This window comes from Neltuma alba, unplaced genomic scaffold, assembly GCF_004799145.2.
Source record: "Neltuma alba isolate B1F8T4 unplaced genomic scaffold, ASM479914v2 tig00003555_pilon, whole genome shotgun sequence".
NCBI lineage: Eukaryota > Viridiplantae > Streptophyta > Magnoliopsida > Fabales > Fabaceae > Neltuma > Neltuma alba.
In genome coordinates this window covers 10,837-32,184 of record NW_021633331.1, presented here as the reverse complement: position 1 = coordinate 32,184, position 21,348 = coordinate 10,837, and the positions used below count along the sequence as shown (strand labels likewise).

At 35.0% G+C, this 21,348-nt stretch overlaps 1 pseudogene; it reads right to left on the bottom strand.

Annotated features, from left to right (window-relative positions):
* Nucleotides 1-1,065: 1,065 nt before the first annotated feature.
* On the bottom strand, nt 1,066-5,004 carry LOC114741876 (probable lactoylglutathione lyase, chloroplastic; annotated as a pseudogene).
* Nucleotides 5,005-21,348: the final 16,344 nt, after the last annotated feature.

Genomic DNA, 21,348 nt, shown 5'->3' with positions numbered 1-21,348 from the left:
GAAGAGAATTAGCTAGACTTGCAATGACAAGATTTGCAACAGATTACTTACACTAAGTTGCATATAGCAGCAAAAGAATGCTCTTTGAACCATGTTTGCTTCAAACAATTGGGTTTCTAGTTCTTTTGCAGTAAAGTTGAGAGGGTAAGCAAGCAAGTGGCAGACAAGGTTTTTGGGGATTCTAGATTTTAGAGTTCCATCCAATATTACTTAAAATGAGAGTCCGCTTGTAAAATTTTTGAGACTTGTAAATGGTGAATCTGAACCTGCAATGCCATATATTTATGAAACAACGGACAAAACCAAAAAAGAAATTGCTAACAATTTTGAAAAGAAGGAGTTAAGGTATGAAAAAGTATGGAAGATCATCAATACTCATTGAAATTTGCAACTGCATAGACCCCTCCATGCGGCTGCCTACTTTTTTAATCCCAAGTTCTTGATTCTCTGTGGTGAGGAAAAAGGCAAGGATGATGTGGAGCTTAGCTTAGTCAGTGGAAGAATAGACCCCCTGAAGATTCCAACTGGGAATCTTATGACTTGGTTGCTGCATAATTTCCATCCTTCTGCCTTGAGGACAAGGCTCATTTTCAAGGAGGAGTAATGATAGGATTCAACGTCCTCTCTTAGCATACTCCAGGAGGAGGCTTTAAGTTTTAAGGGTCGTTTTATGGTTTAGTTAGGCTTATCCTATGTTATTGTTGGTTGCTGTTGGTTATTAAGTAGTTTATGACAGTTTTATGTTCAATTATCGTATGTATGGTATTTAACTTAATGTTGTAAGACAAGGCAGATATCTATGAAGTATTATTTAGTTGTCTCCTGTCTTTTCTCCCTTTCTATAATTCATATACCGGTTCTAGAAAACAAATTCTCTCTTCTCTCTTTATTTCAATTCTACCTTTCCCTCCTAATCCTTCTCCTAGTCCTATCACATAGCATGTAGAGCAGTTCTCATAACCACCACAGTAAATTCATTCTATGACAGAATAAAAAATGATGAGAAAGTCACAAAAACCCTCTTTTTTTAAAAAAAAAAAAAAATCATGTCACAGTACCCATATTGGTATCAAGAAATTTTCATAAACCAAGTGTTTGCACCAAGATACTGTCAACTCTATCATATAAATTTTTCATGTAACAAATTGCACAGATGCATACCGTCTTCCAGCCATCAGGATCCAAGCATGCTGTAATTTTTGTATTGATCCCAGGCAATGGTCCAGGCTCTCGGGTAATCTTTCCCCCAGCAAGTTTAACAGCTTCTGCAGTTTTGTAAACATCATCGGTGCCTATTGCAATCTGAAAAGGGTAAACACAGAAAAAAAGAATTAAATTCTAGAAAGGATCATCTAACAGGAGGTAAGAAAATTTTATGAAGAAACACGATGTAGTTCATTTTTAAAGAAAATCTTGTATAAAGACTACATCTGTTTGCTTAATTAAAAAAAAAAAAAAAACCTATAGATATCACAATCACACAATGAAAACCTCAGCAGAAATGTTGAGGACGTCATGGGCCTGGCCCAAAATAAACTGTTTTAGTTTCAGATTTTACAAGTTATTATTAGCTGCTATTATTTCCAGATTTTGCAATTTCTACTCTGATTTGATTATGTTTTAAATTATTCCCTGATTTATGTGATGGCCGATCCTAGTGAGAATGTGAGATACTACAGCCTAGGATGTGCATCAATAATAGTGCCTTTAGCTACTCAATAAAGATAAGTTTTTCTGGGCAAACATCTCTAGGAGAAGTTTTTAAAGGATCTAAAGAATTGAAATAGAAGAACTATTGTCTACCTGAGCATAACCATTTCCTTTGTCATATTCAGTGACTCCGTAGTTGTAAGTCAACTCCATAACAGCACTTTTATCTTCAGGACCATAACCAAGCATAGCGATGGTATACTATCAAAAGACAAGGGTGATCAAAGGGTCAGATGTAAGAAAAGCAAACTACATGCCCAAAGTACTAAATAAGGTGATAATGAACATTTTTTGAGGCATAAAAAAGCAATCAAGATGGGACCTCAGAATTGTCAATAAATCTCAAGATTTATAAAAACAGTTCGGCACACAAAAGTTTTCAACTCAAATATAAATCAGAATATAATAGAGGTTAAGTTCAGTTCTAACTCCAGAGGATTTACACAAAAATTATATCCATAACTGCCTCTAATAATTCTACTATAACATCACGTTGACCTTACAATTTTACTAAAGTCAATCAGTGCCTTCTCCAATGTAAGATTTTGGATAGTTAATAGGAGCGAGAACTTGATATTTGTATAAACGATAATTAAGATCAGTTTTCCGCTCCACTTTAGGTTTTAATTCAACATTACTCGGCATGTCAACCAAACAATTGACCAGAGGGTAAAGTAACATGTTAGTGAGAATCAATTCATAAATAAAACATACTCAAGAATAATTGACAAGGAAACTGAAATGCATAAATATCAATAGAATAACAGTACTATTGCAGGAAATTTCCTGCAAGGAAAAATCACATCTCAGAAGATTTGGACATTTCCTTCCCTTGATTTATTCATAAAACGATCTATCTCTTCCCCTCAAGCTTATTTTTTCTGTACAGGTGATAGGGTATTAGTATCCGTAGTGCAGGAGACAAAACCCTGATATTGCCGTGGATAATAAGATCTAATCTGCTGAGTACCAAGCACTTTTTATTAAGGGGAGCAGAAATACGCATAAAAGTAAGTAGAGCATTGTACCTTGTACTCCGGGTTATCTCGAGTTCGAAGAAGCTCCATACCAAGAGCCTAAACAGCAAGCACCCACCAAAATTACTCAACACAGGGCAATATAAACAGTAAGACCATAAGCAAGCATCAGAACAGCATTGACCCTCACCTTCTCATAAAATTCAATGGAACGTTGAAGGTCACCTACTCGAAGCATTACTTGGCATAAAGGCTCAGGTGTGGGTCCTCTTTCCAGAAGCTCAAATTTATAACCATCAGGATCTTCAATAAATGCAATTACTGTTTTGCCTCCTTGACAGGACCAGGCTCTCTTGTTATTTTGCCACCCTTGGCCCGTACAAGTTCCACCGTTTTTGCAACCTAGTAGAATTTCCCTTGAAGATGTCAATTAAAGCATCAATGGAGAATAAATTTTGATGTGCCAAGGAACAAAACTAGCGCCCCAACTGCCACATCATCCAAAAGAGAAGAAAGAAAACAGACCAATTACACACTAGGCAGCATGCATACTTGAGAATAAGGGGAACTCCCAGAAACAAAAACAGTAAGATAGGCAAAGAAGTTTATAAAGGACACTAATGGGTATAAAAGGTTCAGCAAACTTACATCCTCAACAGCAATACCAAAATGGCCAAATCCAGTTCCAATATCATACTTGTCAACTCCATAATCTGAAATATTTGTAAACAAAATGAATATAAACTGGAAGACTTCAACTGCATGGGCTTATATGATTGACATCAGAAAATGCGAGCTGCAATATGAGAGGTTGTCAAGAAGTTCTGGCCCTTGCATCTTAAGAGGAGATCAAAAACTTAGTCAGACACTCACTGTATGTCAGTTCAATAACAAAGTGTGAATCTTCAGGACCATATCCAAGAAAAGCATTAGTATATTTCTCCTCTGGTATGTCACGCTTTCTCAGCAGCTTCATTCCTAGGCATTCTGTATAAAATCTGAAATAAGAAGCATTTTCTCCCTCAAAAACTCATTCCACAACTTGGTTCTATTGAAGACTACATAAGATTCTAGAGATAAGTAATTTGTATTTCATTTGAATATACTTTATGGTCCTGTCCAAGTCACCAACACGATAAAACGACATGAAGCATTCTCCTCTTGTCTTGTTTGACCCACTCAAGTACATTTTCTGGTGAAGCAGCTGTGCTTGCCTGGCACACAATCCCAGTTGCTATCAATCCCGTGCGGCTCCCATCTCGTCTCAAAAGCCTGGGTGCTTTCAGGCCAAAGCTATGGGACTGAGGAATAGCTGGACAACAACCCACATGACAATTTCAGTTCATCTAAATCAATTAAAATAGAATATCATCTATTATCAGTATCAATGTAATATAAAGTACTACCCAATAACAACGTTCACAAAGCAGCAACATTAGAGTATTTTTCCTCAACACAGGTCATTGGCACTGAGTAAGTAAAATACAGAATTAAAAAGTGATGCATTGGGAAAAGAAAGAACAACAAAAATATGAATTTCACAGTCCATAATACCACTGCAGTGGTTCATGAAGATTAAGTGTAGTCGACTACTTGCATTTTTTTTTTGGGGGGGGGGGACGTGGGAGAAAATGAAATGATGCATGTATCATATGGGGGACAGCGGGTGATCAGTCCTATGTAATAATCATTCTGGCAAATAAGTTCACGCGAGATTGCAGGACAGGCCACAAGTCTAATCGTAGCCGTATAAATATCCAAATCTATTTCTCCCCATAGCCCGCTGTAATATACTCCTCCCACGAAAGCTCTGTCATGGTAATAACTAGATTTAAATGAAAGCGCTAGCCAGTATTTCCGATGTAAAACTGTCAACTTGAAATAAAAATTGTCAGGTCTTCGAGTTGACACGTAAATAGCAAGAAAACGCATCAAATTATAAATTATTCGTCTGGCGACTAAAAGGCTTATTCACCAAGAGAACAATCCAATTGTAAGGTGATTTAATGTTTTTTCTTTTGCCAACTAATTGTAATGTGATTTAATACCTCACGAAAATAACGGAACTTTAGCAATAGGAACACCGAAATCTGAATAGAGTCAGAGAGCGAGAGAGAGCCTACCGCTGCCAAGATGAGAGAAGGAGATGGGCCGAAAGGGGCCACAGGAAGAGAGGGAAGGGAAGAAACGAGAACCACCGATTAACCTGAAGGACGAGAGAGAAGGTCGAATCGAAGACGCTATGGGAATTACTCTCACCATTTCTCGGCCTCTGTGGGCAGCCGGAATAGCTCAGTACTAGGAACGAACAGTGAGGTTGATATAAGTCCTACTCCATTAAATGCTTTTCTTCCGCGTCTAATGTGAGGAAATAAAGAATCTTTGTCGCGTTCCGCGATTGATGTATTTCTTTTCTGTCGCGTCCAATCAAAAGATGTCACGAAAAGGGGGGCGGCGTGGCATGTGGATTTGAGTGCCGTACGTACGAGCCTACGTGTGGTGTTTTGCATTGGGCCACAATCTCCTTTCTAGGGATTAGGCGCTTCCTGTTCCAGGCGCTCTCTCTGCTAATTTCTTTACATTTTTGAAAATGCATTGTTCCGAATCAATGCCCTCTTTCAGTCCCCAAAAACAAAAACAAAAATCATTCCTCTTTTGTTTGTTGTTTTTGCGCCATCAATCATAAATTTCAATAACAATAATCGTCAATAATCAATCATCATCCATCAATAATCATCAATAATGAATACCGTAGAATTCTCTAACCGCTGTTTGGATGGAAAAAAATCAGGAAAAAAAAGAAAACTAGAGCAAAAACTAATAAGAGAAATGGGTTTTTCTTACTTACTTGGATAGGAGATAAAATGTGTAAAAAAAAAAAGGTGGAAGAGAAAATAAACAGTCATTTTGTCTCTAAATTTTCTCTCTATTTTGGTTTGGGGGGGGGGGGAGATTTTCATGTTTGCCTCCCCCTGTGACTTCCTTAATTCTTCTTCTCTATGTTTTTTTTATTATATTTAAAAAATATTTACTTTTTATTTTTTATGTTAAAAAAATATTTTATTAAATAACTAGGTTTTTGAAATATAATAATCTGAAAACGTATATAAATCAAATAACTTGATTTAAAATTATTTGATGATGCTAATATTAATATAATTTTTCTATTATATTATTTAATTTAATTTAATTTTAAATATGATATATTTGGATAAGAATACTTTAGTCATTTAGATATTTGCTTATTTTTTCTTCCTATGTTTTTTTGTATATTTAAACAAGATGAATGATAACATTTTTCTCCTTATTTCCTTTCATCTCATTTTCTCTTCTCTCGACTTTTCTTCTCATCCAATCAGAGCATAAAAGTTTTGAGGACTAATTCATGTGAAAGTTTTAGGTGTCCTTTTTTTTTCATTCTTTTGGCACATGTAGGGATTTTTGCCATTTATTGTGGGCCTTTTCATCTCCCTTTGAATTGCGAGTTGGGAGTTCATAGGTTCTTGGCTTTGGTTCCTATAAATAGGGGGTTATGGGTGAACTTCCATGCTAGTGTTTTTGAGCAGTTGTCTCTCTGTGAAGAGTTACATGGCGGTGACAAAATCAGGGAAAGTTGATGAATTGTTATTTGATTCTTTACCTTCTTGTGGCTTACTTTGTTGTCTGTTCGTTTGCTTTCTTATTTCTTTTCCCATGTATTCTTAGCCTTTTTTTGTACATTGTGACATTTTTTTGGGGTCATATTATGTGCTTTCTAGTCGGGATTATTCACTGTTATGGTCCTTTTCGACTTTTTAATTAAGAATGATGATTCATTCGAATCGTCCTTGAGACGTCACAAACTAATAATGAGTTAGCTGATTTTTTTCATCTTTATTTGCATTCGAGTTTTGTTGCTATCATTTCTGGTTTGCATCCTGATGACTGGGTTAGTTCAAGGGCAATCATTTTACTTGCATTCTGACTGGTGAGGTTGCAAATGGAGCTTATCAAAAGCTGTTGCTGGCTCGGAGTATGGCTTGGGTATTGGTGCGGTCTCTCAAGATTGAGAGATATGGAGGTACTGAATATCCACAACAAATATTTGATCCTCCACTGGGGCTCGCCACTCTTTTCCTATTTGTTAGTTACTTACAAGAAAAAAGTTTTTTTTACTAAATATAAGTCACTTACAAAGTAATTAATTAATGAGCTTTTTTGTAATTTTTAATAGTCTTACTTTAATAAAAGCAAATGGGAAAAATTATTAATTTAATGCATTTATTCGTTTGCGGGCTTGAGTAACAAGTTATTTATAAATAGCAACAGTACTATTTTGTCTCATTTGTGTGAAATTATTAAACTGCGTTTGGTAGGAAACATTGAAAATGAGATATTAAGATTAGGAATGCAACTGAGAAAATTTATTAAAAAAGTGTTTAATATAAGAGATTGCTTGTTATATGGGATAAGTTAAATCCACTTATGTGCGATTGGAGAATACCATGGGGAGAAGTGGTATTTCCCAATCCCACCTCTATGGGTTTGCCTAATCATATATAATAAATAATTACTCATGCTAAATACTTCTCTGGTCTTTAATATAAGACCTATTTAACTAATTTGATTATATTAAGGAAGTTAGGTAAGTTAGTTAATTATAAAAAATGTGACACGTTTTTCCTAAAATACCATAATCATCTTTCTTAATACCCCTTCTTCCTCTTCTACTCGATTATGGTTGAGGGAGTATCTATAGGGGTAATTTAGAGAAAATTGATAAATATGATAAATGAGTCTTGTATTAAGGACCAAAACCAACTCAATAATTAGGTCTTATATCAAGGACCGAAAGAATACTATTGTAATGATTTTTGTCAATTATAATCCCAATCTTTTATTTTTAATACTTCGTAGCAAACGGTACTTTAGATTCTTTCATAGGCTGCACAATTGTCTAAAATTGTGGGAACTCAACCAAAGTTGAATTCGATGCTATGGGTTTTACGGAGCACATGTATGGGCTATTGAAGTGCTTTGGATTGGAGTGTCCATTGTTGTTGTTTTGTTTGTTCTTTTTGCCTTTGGTTGTGAGGGTAGGCATGAGGCCTAGGGCTTCTCTAGTTTGTTTCCTGCGTTTTATGGTCATGGAGGAAGCGAGTAGCAATTGTTGAGTCGTTGGTTGAAGCGGAGGCATTGTTTCTGGGTTTGGGAATTGAAAGGACCTGGGTATTGCGAGAATGTAAAACATTTATTCGGAAAAATGTCATGATCAAGCCATTTGCTTATCATCGTTACGTGGCTGTAATTCCTTCCACCAAGATCAAAACATTTATTTTTATGCGTTCTTTGGAAAACAAAGGGGTTGCTTTTTGCATTGGCCATTTAATAAAATTGGGATTTTGATTCTGCCAATCAATATTTGTTATTTGCATTTCTATCTAAGATGTTATTGTGCTAATGAAGTTGATATTTTTGCAAGAGTAAATATTACTTTTGGGTTTTGTGTAATTGTGTTTGAGTTTCCTGAATTTTTGTTGTAAGTTTAAGACAAACAAATCAGTTATTAATTATTTCAAAAATAATAAATAAATAAATAATCATTCTCACTGGATAAATAAATGACCATTCTCATTATCAGTGTGGTAGTATTTAATTTATACTTGTGACTTTGTTTCATTCTCTCTGTAGTTTGATTCCGGTTATAACGTTATCCTTTTTTTTTTCCCCCCGGTGAAGGTACGTTATGTAATTTTTTCTTTGGATAACAATTAATTTATATATAATCGTGATCCTTTTTTTTTTCCGGTGAATGTACGTTATGTAATTTTTTCTTTGGATAATAATTAATTTATATATAATCGTGACTCTGTTTCATTCTCTGATTAGTTTGATTCCGGTTACAACTTACAACGTTGCTGCTTTTTGCGGCTTTTTTTTTTTGCCTGATTTTTGTGGCTGTACATTATGTAGTTTATTTTTTGATCAGAAGTGTTTAATTTATGGAGTATCAAAATATACAGTATTTTTTGCTTATTGATTAGTGTATAATGTGCATTCTCATTGGTTTTAATGTTTTAATGCATGATTTCCCCTAATATATAATACACATAGAAACCGCAATCTCTATGCTTTAATGTTTTACATGAAGGCGCATGGAGGTACACAATAATTGATGATGACTGATCATATCACCAAGAGAGCAAAACAAATAAAAAATTAAAAAAATCATCACTGATCAGTTATGCGTAGTTTAATGTCACTGAATTTAAGATCAATTCAAGGAAATAAGAATTATGAACTGTTCGCTACTTCGCCACACGTGCTGAATTTTATTGTTAGTTATTACTCCTACGGTCTTTAATAGTAGATCCTAATTATTATGTTGATTTTGATCCTAAATATAAGACATATTTCTTATATTTATTAGTTTTTCTAAATTATCCTTATAGATACTTCCTAAACCATAATCAAGTAGAAATAGGAGAAAGGATATTAAGAAAGATAATTATGGTGTTTTTTAAACACGTCATATTTCTTATAACTAACTAACTTACCTTATTTTTTTAATCTAATAAAATTAGTTAAATAGGTCTTATATTAAGAATTGGAGAAATATTTGTTTGGATTTAAAGTGTTTAAATATTTCGACCAAAAAAATTGTTTAAATACTTTTTAGCCAACTGTTCAAATTTACATGTAGACTAGGTATACATTAATAATAATATTATTATTAATATTCCATTATGAATCTGACATCAATTGAAGGAACTATTCAACGATAAGAAATTAATTTAATCAAGAAATTAATTCTCGAGAACAATGTTAAAAAAATACATTTCTCATATGTTAAAAAAAAATTTCTTAAAATTTTCAGTATTATTTTACTGTTAGGCAATTATATTGCTTTCCATTGATTTAGATAAGTAAAATCTTAGTAGTACCTTCATTCAATATATTGATGTCATTATTTACAAAAGATCATTTATATTACTGTGAAATAATTCTTGTGTCAATCAAGACAGTTTAAAACTCAAGACTGTTTTTTTAGGGAAAAAAAACCAAGACTGTTAGATAAGAAACGGGATTTTAATATTTTTTTATATTTTTTTAAAAACTAAATCAAAACTCAAGACTGTTTGATAAGATTCATTATCATAGTGTTCGCCAATCAGCCCGCCCTAAATTGAATAACGATCAAGAGGATTGCATAACTAATTCAACTAATACTTGAATATGTGAATATAACAGTTAAGGCAGAAAAGCATAATCAAAATATCAAAGAAGCAAAAGAATCGAAGAAGATCAGAATATGGCAGTACTTCCTAGTTATGCGAAAACTATGAACAAGCTACAAGTTGCTCGCTCAAAAGATGAAAAAATCTATGCAATGAGGCAACTAGTTTCTGTACTAAAACATCTGGAGCCACGCAACGAGAATACTATCACTGAGCACTTTAAGTTGTTCCGGAAAAGGCCTTATGATAGCAACTGGTGGGGACTGGTTTTGAGCGAAAGGACCATGGAAGATTCTTTATTGGGTCTTTTAACCCAAGAGGAAGTCATAGAAAATGGGGTTAATGTTCATGTCTATAATACTAATGGAAAAGAGTATAATATAAGGATAAAAAAATTTGGTGGTCGATATTATTCCATTAAAGCCCAACAATTCTACGAATTCTGTCATATGTAAGGGTATTAAGAATATTAGGTTTACATATTATAAGCCCAATAAGAAAGACAGGCTTAGAATAAATTATTCTAGATTATTCTTTAGTGTAATTTGTAAAGCATTGTACACGTGTATTATTTACATTCTTTTTAGGGTTTCTCAATGCCCATTTATTGTAATCCTGTACAGAGCACTATTCAAAGACAATATAACACAATATCCAAATCCTTAGAAACATTTCGTGGTATCAGAGCTACCAGGCTAGCCACCATGTCAGAGTCTCATAATGAAAGCAAAGTTGCACACGACGCCAACCCTTTCACATCTGCAGGCGAAGCAACCAGTGGGGACTCCAGCTCCATTATATTTGCATCTTTACTCACCAAGCCGACAAAGAAGACCAACACGTTATTTCAAGGACGTTTTGTCAAGCTAGATAGGATTAACTACTCAATTTGGCTAACTCATGTTCTCTCGATTATCAAAGGATATGAGCTTGAAGGTTTCATAAATGAGACCAAGCCTTGTCTTCCCCAGTTCATCACTGAAAATGGATCTTCCAAACTGAATCCTGCTTTTGAAGATCCAGAATCTGCCAATAAAATTCTTTTTGGTTGGCTTCTCAACACTATGACTTTAGAAGTTTCATCAGAGATAATAGGAGTATCAACTTCTGTCGGTCTTTAGAGTGCTACTAAGCAACTCGTAGGAGCCCAGATGAAGTCGCATCTGCTCATGCTTCGTACTGAACTATAGCGCAACCAAAAGGGAAGCTAAAAGATGTTTGAGTATCTGGTTAAGATGAAGAATCTTGCTAACTAGCTTAAACTAGCAGGAAGTCCTTTACCTCTGCCTAATCTAATCATCTAAGCACTTGCAGGATTAGATGTTGATTACAGCCTCGTGGTTGTCCAAGTTTCAAAATAAGCAAAAGAGATAACATTAATAGAGTTTCAAACTGAACTACTTACATTTGAGAACAGACTTGACTAGTTAAATCAGATAGCTAAACTCTCCCTCATAAAAAACTATGTTCACTTTGCTTGCACTGGCTCTGGATCATCCTCTAGAAGCAACTGGCAAGGAGCTTGAAATGGCAGAGGGTGCTGTGGCCGAGGAAGAAATGGAAGAGGAGGCCGTGGTAACTATAATAGTTGCAATAGCAACTGCAGTAACAATAATGAAAGCATTAAGTGTCAACTGTGTCCTAACAAAGGTCACATTATAGATGATTGCTGTTATTGATATGACAAATCTTTTCATTTTGGTTCAGGTAACAGAAGGCAAGGCGAAAGCTACAGGAACAATAACTTCTCTAAGTATGACAATAGTGCCTACTGGGCCACACCAGAAACAGTAAATGATGACGCCTGATATCTTGATAGTGTTGCTACTAGTCATGTGACTAATGACCCTAATAAGGTAGATAAGATTGCTAAACTCAGTGGTAAGATGAATGTTGTTGTTGGATATGGTTTTAAACTTGGAGTAGAGAGAGTAGGGAATTTTGCTATTCAAAATGTGCCTGATGAAAGTGTTAAACCCCAAGAAATACTATATACTCCTAAGATATAGAAAAATTTAATCAGTGTGTACAAAGTGGCTTCTGATAACCATGCTTATGTGGTACTTAACTCTAGTGGTATTTTTGTAAAGGATCAAGAAATAGGGAAGATAATGCTGCAAGGAGCTCCTGCAAATTTGATCATCCAGAATTTAGGGCAAAGATCCCTATACATATTCATTTCTCAGTTACAAAAAAAAAGGGTGCTATGAGGGCCATCGTAAGGTCTCTGAGACGCTGCTTCTCTGATGATTCTAAGCCCTATCTCACTCCCAGTCAACCACTCCTGAGCTTCATAAATGCATCTAAGCAAATTGTTTCATGCAACTGGGAACAATGGCGGTATCAGAATCATAGGACTCTCAGTCTGGAGCCTTCCCCATCTGAGTTTGTCAATTCCGGTAGAGCTTTCACCCAAAATCTATATATAATTACACAAGAAAATCAAACTGATGTGCGTCACACGTTTTATTTCTAGAATATTTGTAATTTTGATGTAGCGCGTTTTGGTATTTTACTTAGAATGTATGCTTTTTTAGAGTTGTTTTCTAACTCAAGAACAAGCCGCACTGCGAAATAAAACATTCATACCACTTATTCTTGTTCTAAACCCTCCATCTAGGTGCTCTTTAAATACTCTTTATAAACGCACAACACATCTTTAATCAGTGTGTACAAAGTGGCTTCTGATAACCATACTTATGTGGTACTTAACTCTAGTGGTATTTTTGTAAAGGATCAAGAAATAGGGAAGATAATGCTGCAAGGAGCTCCTGCAAATTTGATCATCCAGAATTTAGGGCAAAGATCCCTATACATATTCATTTCTCAGTTACAAAAAAAAAGATGCTATGAGGGCCATCGTAAGGTCTCTGAGACGCTGCTTCTCTGATGATTCTAAGCCCTATCTCACTCCCAGTCAACCACTCCTGAGCTTCATAAATGCATCTAAGCAAATTGTTTCATGCAACTGGGAACAATGGCGGTATCAGAATCATAGGACTCTCAGTCTGGAGCCTTCCCCATCTGAGTTTGTCAATTCCGGTAGAGCTTTCACCCAAAATCTATATATAATTACACAAGAAAATCAAACTGATGTGCGTCACACGTTTTATTTCTAGAATATTTGTAATTTTGATGTAGCGCGTTTTGGTATTTTACTTAGAATGTATGCTTTTTTAGAGTTGTTTTCTAACTCAAGAACAAGCCGCACTGCGAAATAAAACATTCATACCACTTATTCTTGTCCTAAACCCTCCATCTAGGTGCTCTTTAAATACTCTTTATAAACGCACAACACATCTTTAATCAGTGTGTACAAAGTGGCTTCTGATAACCATGCTTATGTGGTACTTAACTCTAGTGGTATTTTTGTAAAGGATCAAGAAATAGGGAAGATAATGCTGCAAGGAGCTCCTGCAAATTTGATCATCCAGAATTTAGGGCAAAGATCCCTATACATATTCATTTCTCAGTTACAAAAAAAAAGGTGCTATGAGGGCCATCGTAAGGTCTCTGAGACGCTGCTTCTCTGATGATTCTAAGCCCTATCTCACTCCCAGTCAACCACTCCTGAGCTTCATAAATGCATCTAAGCAAATTGTTTCATGCAACTGGGAACAATGGCGGTATCAGAATCATAGGACTCTCAGTCTGGAGCCTTCCCCATCTGAGTTTGTCAATTCCGGTAGAGCTTTCACCCAAAATCTATATATAATTACACAAGAAAATCAAACTGATGTGCGTCACACGTTTTATTTCCAGAATATTTGTGATTTTGATGTAGCGCGTTTTGGTATTTTACTTAGAATGTATGCTTTTTTAGAGTTGTTTTCTAACTCAAGAACAAGCCGCACTGCGAAATAAAACATTCATACCACTTATTCTTGTCCTAAACCCTCCATCTAGGTGCTCTTTAAATACTCTTTATAAACGCACAACACATCTTTAATCAGTGTGTACAAAGTGGCTTCTGATAACCATGCTTATGTGGTACTTAACTCTAGTGGTATTTTTGTAAAGGATCAAGAAATAGGGAAGATAATGCTGCAAGGAGCTCCTGCAAATTTGATCATCCAGAATTTAGGGCAAAGATCCCTATACATATTCATTTCTCAGTTACAAAAAAAAAGGTGCTATGAGGGCCATCGTAAGGTCTCTGAGACGCTGCTTCTCTGATGATTCTAAGCCCTATCTCACTCCCAGTCAACCACTCCTGAGCTTCATAAATGCATCTAAGCAAATTGTTTCATGCAACTGGGAACAATGGCGGTATCAGAATCATAGGACTCTCAGTCTGGAGCCTTCCCCATCTGAGTTTGTCAATTCCGGTAGAGCTTTCACCCAAAATCTATATATAATTACACAAGAAAATCAAACTGATGTGCGTCACACGTTTTATTTCTAGAATATTTGTAATTTTGATGTAGCGCGTTTTGGTATTTTACTTAGAATGTATGCTTTTTTAGAGTTGTTTTCTAACTCAAGAACAAGCCGCACTGCGAAATAAAACATTCATACCACTTATTCTTGTCCTAAACCCTCCATCTAGGTGCTCTTTAAATACTCTTTATAAACGCATAACACATCTCTAAAACAGCATATAGCTGGGCCTATAAAAACAGGCAACTAATTTCCATACTAAAACATTGGAAGCCACACAATGAGAATACTGTTACTGGGCACTTTAAGTTGTTTCAATAAAAGCATTACAATAGCAACAGGCAGTGATAAATCCTAATTTTAATATATTAATTGATATTTTTTTAAGGATATTTATCAATTAAAGTAGGATAAACTGCGTTGATTATGGAGATTTTGAATTAAATACTGATTGCATGAAATTAGAGATTTAATAGGAAAACTTATCATATTTTTATCTATTTTTAAATAATGGATTTTGGATTATATGATAGTATCTTAATTTATCTCTTGCAGACCTTAACAAAAAGGAAATAAAGATAATAGAAAGCTGAAAGGGGGGGAAGGGAATTGGAAATACAACTTAGGCATTAAGCATCAGATGATTATATCTTAATTGATTCATGAAAAAAAAAGGAAGCTCGAATTGCGATATCCACCGATTCCAATCCTCCTTCAGATTTGATTCACATATCTATCTATTTTTTCAACTCCAAGATAGAAGCCACGCTGCCTCCTTCAATTCTTTCTATATATACCACCCTCTCCTTAACAATCACACACAAACTCACACAGCCTTTATGTCCTTCATTGCCATATACACACTACAACCACACCATCTGATATTCAACACCCTTCAACATCTTCTTCAATCCTCACGAGTAGCGGTGTGTCGTCCATCCCTTCTATAACCATTATCATCACCTTCGACCATATTCACACTACCTACCATCATACGGCAACACCCATCAATTCCCATCCAACCTCCACAACCTCATGGATTCTTACTCCTTCAAATATGTTGTGGATGCTACTAGAGTCATGAGAGGCTAATTCCATTGTGCTTCTTCGAGATGGAGGAGTAGTTTGAGTTTGGAACTTCATTTAGGGGAGCATTTAGTTTTTCAATTAATTTTCTCTTTGACTTCATTAGATTTTTCCGGTGTTAGGAATATTTTCATTTGATTTGGAGACTGAGGTTATGCGTTATAATTTCTGCTAATTGGATTTTTCAGTTTAATTTGAGTTGTATTACTTGAGATTTGAATTTATATATATTTCCTTTGCATTCATTAAAATTATTTTATCTAGTGTGTTGTTAAATTTTATGATTGAGATGTATTGCAATTGAGTGGCTCCGTGAGCATTCTTTGAGAGAGAAACAAGTTTTATTAACTCAAGTTAAATTACACATCAAGTGATTTTTAAAAGTGACTTAATAGTTTGATTACTATCTAGTATTTAGGTAGTTAAGTGTTAAGTTTACTTAACCCAAACTGTGTTTGGGGTTGTTTTTCTTAACTTGATACATTATTTTACTCCCATATTTTTATTAAGCAAAGATTGCTACATTTTGTTTTCAAAAAGCATTCTCATCACTGATTTTCTAAAAATCCAAATTTACGCTTTTTATTTTTTATTAAAAATACAAAAAAAGTAGTTTAGAATTATTTCTTTATTGTCATAATTAGTTTTATAAAAAAGTAAAAAAATCCCTTTTCAGCCCCTTTATTTTTAATACTTTTGTCATTTAGTTAACTTAAGAACTAATAAAAAGCTCCTCAAGAAACATGACCTGAGTTGTGCTTTACTGCATAATTTGATTTTATTTTTGATTTAATCCAAGACGACTAAAGAGGTTCAAATTAAGCGGGGACAGGTTTTGAGCAAAAGGGCTGTGGAAGATTCTTTATTGGGTCTTTTAACCCAAGAGGAAGTCATAGAAAATGGGGTTGATGTTATGTCTATAGTACTAATGGAGAACAGTATAACATGAGTATAAGAAAATTTAGTGGTCGATATTATTCCCTTAAAGCCCAACAATTCTATGAATTCTATCTTACTCAAGGGTATGAAGAATATTGGGTTTACGTGTTATAAGCCCAATAAGAAAGACAGGCCTAGAATAAATGATTCTAGATTATTTTTTAGTGTAATTTGTAAAGCATTGTACACGTGTATTATTTACATTCTTTCTAGGGTTTCTCAATGGTCAATGCCCTGTTTATTGTAATCCTGTATAGAGCACTATTCAAGGATAATACAATACACTATTCAAATCCCTAGAAACCTTTCTTAGTATCAGAGCTGCCAGGCTAGCCTCCATGTCAGAGTCTCACAATGAAAGCAAAGTTCCACACAATGCCAACCCTTCTGCATCCGCAGTCAAAGCAACTAGTGGGGACTCTAGCTGCATTGTTTCTGTATCTTTATTCACCAAGCTGACAGAGAAGACCAACATGTTATCTCAATGGTGTTTTGTCAAGCTAAACAGGATTAACTATTTAGTTTGACTAATTTATGTTCTCTCGATTATCAAAGGATATAAGCTTGAAGGTTTCATAAATGGGACCAAGCCTTGTCCTCCCAATTCATCACTGAAAATGGAGCTTCCAAACTAAATCCTGCTTTTGAAGATTAGAAATCTGCCGATAAACTTCTTTTTGGTTGGCTTCTCAACACTATGATTTTACAAGTTTCATCAAAGATAAACGGGAGTATCAATTTTTTTTGGTCTTTAGAGTGTGGCTAAGCAACTTGTAGGAGCCCAGATGAAGTCGCATCTGCTCATGCTCTATGCTGAACTACCACGCACCTATAGTGAATGATGACGCCTGGTATCTTGATAGTAGTGCTCCTAGTCATGTGACTAATGACCCTAATAAGCTGGATAAGGTTGCTAAACCCAGTGGTAAGATAAATGTCATCATTGGATGTGGTTTTAAACTTGGAGTAGAAAAAATAGGGAATTCCACTATTCAAAATGTGACCTAATGAAAGTGTTAAACTCCAAGTAATACTACATACTCCTAAGATACAAAAAAATTTAATCAATGTGTACAAAGTGGCTATTTATAACCATGTTGATATGGTATTTAACTCTAGTGGTGTTTTTGTGAAGGATCAGGAAACAGGGAAGATAATGCTAGAAGGAGCTCCAAATAGATTTGGAATGTTTCGTGTTTATGAATAGAAGGCTGATGGTAGTGCTGTTGTTTTTTTTGTTGCCGAAGAAATTGGAGATCCAGTACCTAAGAGTAGTCTTTTTATTAAAAATTCCTGGCATTGTGGAGCAAGACATTGTAGTAGTAAAGTTGTAAATTAGATTATTAGTGATTGTAATTTGAATATTGTTTCTAGTAATGAAAATAAGCCTTTGTTCTGTGAGTCATGCAAGTTTGGCAAAATGCATTCTCTACCTTCTAAAGTATCTACTTTCGGAGAATCTAAACTATTAGAACTAATTCACACAAATCTGTAGGGCCCTCTCCTGTTAATTCTATGAATGGTTATAAGTATTACATACGGTTTCTAAGTGAATATAATCCCTATTCCTGAATCTTTCCTTTAAAAACTAAAGATGAAGCACTATCAACATTATTCAGTTTAAATCCTTTGCTGAAAAACAATTTCAGTTTAGTATAAAGATTGTTCAAAGTGACTAGGGAGATGAATACAGGAGGTTTAGTAAATTTCTAGATGACGCTGGCATTCATTTTAGGCACTCTTGTCCTCATGCCTCTCGAAGCATGGACATATTGTTGAGGTTGGTCTTACCTTCCTAGCACAAGCAAAAATGCCTCTATTCTATTAGTGGGAGGCTATCCATACAGCCATAGACCTAATCATAAACTACCTACAACTGTTATTAGAGAGGCTTCTACCTATTTGAGATTGTTTGGCAAATATCTAGATTGTAGTTTTCTCAAAGTTTTTAGTTTAGCTTGTTATCCTTACTTAAGGCCTTATAATGATGATAAGTTGCAATTTTGAACTATGAAATGTGTCTTTATTGGTTACAGCAACAACCATAAAGAATACAAATGTCTCAATCCAATAGGCAGAGTTTATATGTCTCGTCATATTGTGTTCAATGAAAATGACTTTCCTTTCTCTGAGGGGTTTATAGATAAGAAGAATGTACCAAAAGCGATAATACAACCCAAAGTTTTCTTTAAACCCTTTGCTTCCTCCTTGCCTTTTTCTTATTCGGATGAAAGTTTTCAACCTCTTGCCATCTTTGATCCAGTACTACCTCCTCATATTGGTGGTATGTCTCCTTCTCAAACTACACAATCAAAATCAAATCATGAGTTAAATTCTTCCTCATCTGATTTAGAGAACACACCAAATTCTCCCCAAGTTCAGAGTAATGAGTTTCAAAACACGCAAGAAGGAGAAAACTCAGCAACTTCACAAGCAAGACAAAGTTCTCCTACTCAGAGTGACCAATCCTCTGTAGTTCAAACTCCACATCACATGATCACCAGGAGTAGAGCAAGTATTTACAAACCCAAAGCTCCTTAGATTGAAACGGTTACTGCTAAGACATGTATTACCGAGCCTTTAAATGTTCAAGAAGCCTTGAAAACTATTCAATGCAAGAAAGCAATGATAGATGAATATAGTGCTTTAATTAAAAATCGAATCTAAGTTCTTGTGCCTTATTTAGGGAAGAGAAAGTTGATAGAATGCATATGGGTTTTTAAACTCAAAACAAATGCCAATAGAATAGTTCATAAACCTAAAGCTAGATTAGTAGCTAAAGGTTTCCAATAATGTCTTGAAATTGATTTTGATGGGATCTTTAGTCCTGTTCTAAGACCTTCTACATTAAGGTTCATTTTATCCCTTTCTGTAACATTGAACTAGCAAGTTAGGCAATTGGATATTAACAATGCCTTTCTAAATGGTGACCTTCAAGAAGTGGTACTGATGAGACAGCCAAAAGGATTTGAGTCAACTAAATTTCCTAATCATGTCTATTTGCTAAAAAAAGGCTCTTTATGATTTGACACAGGCTCTTAGAGCCAGGTTTGATAAGCTAAGGACTACTTTGATTCGCTGAGGTTTTATTCACTCAAAATGTGACACATCTTTATTCTTTATCAAAAGTAGAGATTTTGTCATGTTTGTGCTTGTCCAGCAATTGAACTCTGATTTGCTCTTAAAGATTTGGGAAATCTACATCATTTCTTAGGTGTTGAAGCTTATAGAGATGAAACAGGACTCTACCTAAAGTAAGAAAAATATATTTTTGATCTATTGAGATGGTTTGGAATGGAAAGATCCTCGCTAGTTCCCACACCTATGGTGGTTAATAGACATGATTTGAAAGCTGACTGGGTTCCTCTGAATAATCGAACTATCTACAGATAGGCTATAGGAGTCTTACAGTATCTCACTAACACCAGACCAGATATTCTCTTTGCTATTAATAAATTGAGTCAATTTCTCAGTTCTCCCACTGATATTCACTGGCAAGCTCTAAAACACATCTTTAGGTATCTCCATGGTACAACAGATCTAGCTCTACATATTAAACCAAGCACTCACCTAACTCTCCAAGGTTTCTCTGACATGTTGATAGGGAAGTCTGTCCAGACGATCGACGATCAGTAGGTAGATATTGTGTTTTTTCAATGATTCCTTGATTTCTTGGTATGTTAAGAAGCAAAATGTTGTGGCTCGATCAAGCTTAGAATTTGAGTATCATGTGTTATCTAACCTTGCAACTAAACTCGCATGGATTCAATCACTCATCGGAGAGCTTGGTGCTCCCTTAAGCCGACCACTGATCACTTGGTGTGACAACCTCAATGCAGTTGCCTTAGCCACAAACCTGGTATATCATGCTATATCTAAACACATTGAACTTGATGTTCACTTTATTAGAGACCGAGTAATTGATTGCCAACTGTCTGTTCAGTATGTACTGTCCTTTGAGGAAATTGTAGACATGTTCACGAAGGCTTTGACTCACTCAAAATTCTAGGCCTTTTGAGGCAAACTTGGACTGCTTTCTTCACCTAGCCCAAGTTTGAGAATGGATATTAAGAATATTAGGTTTACATATTATAAGCCTAATAAGAAAGACAGCCCTGGAATAAATGATTCTGGATGATTCTTTAGTGTAATTTGTAAAGCATTGTACACATGTATTATTTATATTCTTTTTAGGGTTTCTCAATGCCCTATTTATTGTAGTCCTATATGTAGCACTATTCAAGGATAATACAATACAATATTCAGATCCCCAAAAACCTTTCTAAGCTTTTCAGGTTCGGAACTTTATTGATATGTGGGTCTTTCAAAGTCATCATCCCATAACTCATAGGCTTCGGTGAGAATAAGGCTAACTAGATGTACTGTTTTCTTGGAAGAGAGATAGTAGAAAGATGGAGATGCAGACTCTGAAATGCCACAGCTGATGGAGACTCCTATTGAGTTTTTTGTTACTTTCTCGTGTTGTAATATTCATTTGTACAATTTTCATAGAATAGTTTCCTAGGTTTCTTTAATCTTTTGTAAACATATAAGTTTTCTCAGCAAAGTATAGATACAGAATCTAAAATGGAGACTTTTCTAGTTACTGTTTGTTTTTTCTATGTTCTTGTTTCTCTTTGTAATAGACAAAGTTTCTTGTTTGGATTTTGGGTTTTGTTGGTAAACGTACACATCATTTTCTGCATGTCTTTTACATTTTAGTTCTTCATAACCTTCATTTATTTTCCTCTTATCTATCTATCCTATATATACATGAGATTATTCACACTGTCCCAGAGGGTTTCGGAATCGATTCTTCCTAAATATGTTTATCACTTTGCACCCGTTGTGGACGAGCAGGGGTATTTTGGATTATTATATCACCCTTAATAAATCGCAATTATTTTTCCATGGCGTAGCATAAGAGGAGGATCTCAATAGTGTCTGGGACTCAGCTGAGTTGATTATCGTTGTCACAATGGGAGGCAACAATGGTGAAAAAGGGTATCTATCCATTGCCTATCTACACCTTTTTCTTA